This window comes from Mesoplodon mirus (genome assembly GCF_964341445.2).
Source record: "Mesoplodon mirus genome assembly, chromosome: 18".
Lineage (NCBI taxonomy): Eukaryota > Metazoa > Chordata > Mammalia > Artiodactyla > Ziphiidae > Mesoplodon > Mesoplodon mirus.
Genome location: NC_138994.1, coordinates 58332291 through 58337140, shown reverse-complemented (window position 1 = coordinate 58337140; position 4850 = coordinate 58332291). Strand labels below are relative to the sequence as shown.

Here is a 4850-nt window from a genome sequence, read left to right as displayed (position 1 = left end):
CAGGTAATTTTCAATTAAATGCTAGACACTGTATGAAAAAGAGTATAGACGATCTAGATGATACTGTCTTCCTCTCAAGAGGATACACACTCTTCTTTGCAAGGCAGATAGAATAGCAGTTGATTATCTTAATCCAGTCAGAGACTTAGCTATTCAAGGAAAATTTTGACAGTTTTGTTTATCTCTGATTTTTTTTGGCAAATCTCTAATTTGTCTAAAGCAAAGTTGGTTACCTCCGCTTTATAATGCCTTCAGACAGATGTTTTATGTATTATAACTGCCTTTTCTAGCTGTTCTCAGTGGAATAGTTGGTTTGCCACATGCTACTCCTTTATTACTGCATACCTCTTTTGTGCACTATAGCAATATTTCAGAAAATAATTAAATTTTTGTAGTGATAACCAATACACTCATTTGATTACATTTTAATGGAAAAAAATTTTTATCTGAGCTCAAAATATTTTTTAACATCTCTATTGGAGTATAATTGATTTACGATGGTGTGTTAGTTTCTGCCAAAATATTTTTATTGTGTCCAACTGCTCACGGACCATCTTGATATATCATAGGTACCTAAGAAGTATCCAGCTGAACTCGATGCTTTTCTTCCTCTCTTCCAGGTTTAAGGAGACCAAAGAGGTGTAAAAATTAATTTCAGGGCAGAAGACCTGAATAGACATTTTTCCAAAGACGACATAGAGATGGCTAATAGGCACGTGAAAAGATTCTCAACATCACTAATCATTATAGAAATGTAAATAAAAACCACAATGATATATCACCTTACGCCTGTCAGAATAGCTATCATCAAGAAGTCTACTACAAATAACAAATGCTGACAAGGAGAAAAGGGAACCCTCATGCATTGTTGGTGGGGATGTAAATTGGTGCAGCCATTGTGGAAAACAGTACGGCAGTTTCTCAAAAAACTAAAAATAGAGCTACTGTATGACCCAGCTATTTCACTCCTGGGTATATATCCAAAGAAAACAAAAATACTAATTCAAAAAGATACATGCATCCTAGTGTTCATAGCAGCATTATTTACAACAGCCAAGATGCGAAACAACCTAGGTGTCCATCAATAGATGAATGGATAAAGAAGATGTGGTATATATAAACACAATGGAATACTACTCAGCCATAAAAAAGAATGAAATTCTGCCATTTACACCAACATGGATGGACCTAGAGGGTGTTATGATTAGTGAAATAAGTTAGAGAAAGACAGATACTCTGTTATCACTTATATGTAGAATCTAAGAAATAAAACGAATGTATATCACAAAACAGAAACATACAGTAAGTCCCCTACATACAAATGAGTTCCATTCTGAGAGCAAGTTCGTAAGTCCAGTTTGTTTGTAAGTCCAGCAAAGTTAGCCTAGGTACCCAACTAACACAATCAGCTATATAATGCTGTACTGTAATAGGTTTATAATACTTTTCACACAAATAATACAGAAAAATACAAAAAATAAAGAAAAAATATTTAACCTTACAGTACAGTACCTTGAAAAGTACAGTAGTACAGTATAACAGCTGGCATACAGGGGCTGTCATCAAGTGAACAGGCAAGAAGAGTTACTTACTGGAGGAGGGAGAGGAGGTGGGAGATGGTAGAGCTGAAGGATCACCAGCAATAGGAGATGGAGGGCAAGCTGCAATTTCACTCATGCCTGACACTGATGGAACATATGTTCGCATCTTTGAAAGTTCACAACTTGAAGGTTCGTATGCAGGGCACTTACTGTACAGAGAACAAACTAGTGGTTACTAGTGGGGAGAGGGAGGGTGAAGGCGCAAGAGAGGGGTATGGGATTAAGATGTACAAACTATTATGTATGAAATAAATAAGCAACAAGGATATATTGTACAGCACAGAGAAATACAGGCATTATTTTGTAATATCTTTAAATGGAGCATAATCTATAAAAAATTAAATTACTATATTGAACACATGAAACTAATAAAATATTGTAAATAAACTATACTTCAATTTTAAAAGGATTTAAAAAATAATCTGCTTTCTTTATTTCATTAGAAAAACATACATTTTTTTTCCTCTGAGGCATTTTATTTGCACATATGCATTACATCCCTGGAAAGAGAATCCAAGGATTTTCCCTCCTGTGTGTTTTCGTCTTGCTTCTTATGGTCCATCATGCCAGCTGAGGTTGTCAGTACAATGAAACCAAACTGACGGGACGGGAGCAGGTTATTCTGCCATTTTTCTAGATCTTTGAGTCGCACATCAAATCTGGGGCTGATCACGCCACACTTATTTAGGCTGCCTATGAGGTTCACAGCAATCTTCCCATCCCATCGTTGATTTCAAGTTTGCCAAAGTAACCATGCTTCATCGTCACAGTTAGAAACCTGACGATGACTTTGGAGCACGGCCTAATAAGAACCTGGCATCTGCCTCTCTTTTCGGCATTGTTGATACTGTTGAGAGCATCAGCCAGGACATTCATGTGCACCATTATGGCAGCATGGAAAGACGGCGAAAGGAGCTGTGTCTTACATTTGTAATAGCAAGTAAACATCTACCAGGCAATAGCTCAGAAAAGCTTCCTGAAAAAGTTAAGTTTGAAAAGATGCAACATATCATGGTTGATGAAGCTAAGAATTTCCACACTGACAACAGAGACTACTATGAGGAAAAAAATCACTAAAAGGACAAAGAATTGCCCAGGAATATTTTTTTGGTTTTCTTGGACTACTTTCTGTAAATTTGCACCACTTGGATTACAGGGGCCTCCCCACTTCTTATCCTAGCATTCAGGAAGAGAATACACCAGAGTGGTCTGCAATGAGATCCAAAAGCCAAGTACCTGCGAAGAGCAGTGCAGGACGTCAGAGGAAATTCTCCACCTAACATCCCTCCTGACTCTCTTGGGGGTTCCTGGGCTCAGGGTGTGGATGGCACTTTAGAGATTAGAGCGAATTGTATTTGGGACATGAGGAGACCCATGTGGCAGAGCTATGCCAGTTCTTTTTTAGAAAGGATCACTCCCTGCAAGGGGTTTGTGTTTTAATAAGCACAGCAGATGAAGCTCCTTAAAGAAATGAGGAAGCAAAGGGTGTAGTCCAGAGCAACAAGGCATCTGAGGGGCTGGATGAGAACATCAGGTTGGACAGTGTCGTCTGGTGTTCGAACTTGGGAAGGAAGGTCACGTTTGAGATCACTCCAAGCGTGGCTGAGACAATTATTGTACAGAATCTTATGCTCTCTCCAGCATGGGTTTCCAATATGGAAACACAGCTGTATATTCTGAAGGATAACTGATTGGAAGGCCCCCTGTCTAAAAAAAAACTCTGCCTGTGTGTGAAACTAGCTGTTCTAGGTGCTGGGAATCCCGTGGCAGATGTGAACTGGAATCTGTGAACAAAGGAGTACAAAGAATGGCAAAGCACGAAAAGTGATAATATGGTTGTAAAATGGGCAGTCTTTTTTTAAAAGCCTCGCTTTACTCTCCTCCCTCCTGCTAATTTTCAGTCATTGTCCCCATGGGTCAAATCAACCAGAATTTAGCTGGCAAGGGAGCCTATTAATGTCATCCAGTCAGCCTCCCAGGGTCCAGAACAGGATGGAGAATGGATCCCAGAGGGACAAATGGAAGATGTTCACAACACAACCTTCTCATCTACTCTTATCCCTCCTGTGGGTGAAGGGTTAATATCCCCAACACAGTAAATGAAGCTGCCCTCCCATGGTGTCAGTCAGATGTTCATCTGAAACCAAAAATGTCAGCCATCCCCAATCTTATCAGGCCACAGGGGAGAGGGGAGAAAGCAACATCAAAGAAACAATGATGTTTTTGTGCTAAACATCAATTAGCACAAAACCTAACTGCTGCTGTCCCACTTCTGGAGCTGACCTCAGGCTTCGGTTGGTAATTATAGCAGTCTTCCTTCTCCCACCAACTCCTCCAAGCTCTGCCCACCTCAGTTGGACGGGAGTCTTTACCTCATGGGGTTAAACTTTTATTCCTGTAGATTCTTAGTCCTTGAAGGTCTCTCATTCCAGCCCAAAGATTGTTGCTGACCTAGAGGAGTTCCCTCTGGCATTGTCTTGCAGGGTTACCCCTGAGTGGGGCAGAGGGCAGCAACCATCCATTCTGGTTGAGTCCAGTGCTGTGAGTGGAGGGAAAGGCAGTGAAACAGTGGATGGAGATACCATGGGAGTCTGAGCTACTTGCTTTTATAGCATGTTTTTGTCTTGCAGACCCGCTTGTGCCCAGTCTCATATATATGAGTTCCATTTTATGATGAAAATTCTACTGTGCACCTTCACTGTGTGATTTAGTGGATCAGATGACCCCTAGGATATGATGGGATCTCAGGTCATCAGGTCACACAGTTAACTTGGTGCCCATGGTCAGACATGCAATCTCAATAGGGCCCTGTGGGAAGCCAGATACTGATTTCACATGGACAACACTTGCTGGCAGAAGAGAACATGGTCTTCCTCCAAAGCCTTGGAGGTTGTTATTGGGGCTTGTTAGAGGCTTTCTTTAGAACTCTGTCTTCTACCTTCTATTCCCATTGGGTCTTCTGGGTCATCATGTGAAAATGGCTGGGCACCCTCACTTTGGACCTGCTACAGAGTACTGTCCTCTGGCAGCCTTACTGGTTACCAGAAAGTAGATTAGAGCTGCATCTGAAATTCAGAGAAACCAACCAAACATGGAGCTTCCCTCTTTGTAGTGGGTAGTGAACAGTCCTGTAATTCACTTCTTGGTTTTTACCCAAAGAGGTTCAAAACTTATGTCCACAGAAAGACCTACACACAGATGTTTATATGGAAGCTTCATTCATAACTGCCCAATCTTGGAAGCAACCAA

General features: G+C 40.7%; 1 pseudogene across 1 annotated transcript; it reads right to left on the bottom strand.

The window, feature by feature from the left end:
* Positions 1 to 2076: 2076 nt before the first annotated feature.
* Positions 2077 to 2614, bottom strand: LOC309793231 (small ribosomal subunit protein uS8-like; annotated as a pseudogene). Its single transcript has one exon. The product of its transcript is annotated as a small ribosomal subunit protein uS8-like (transcript).
* Positions 2615 to 4850: the final 2236 nt, after the last annotated feature.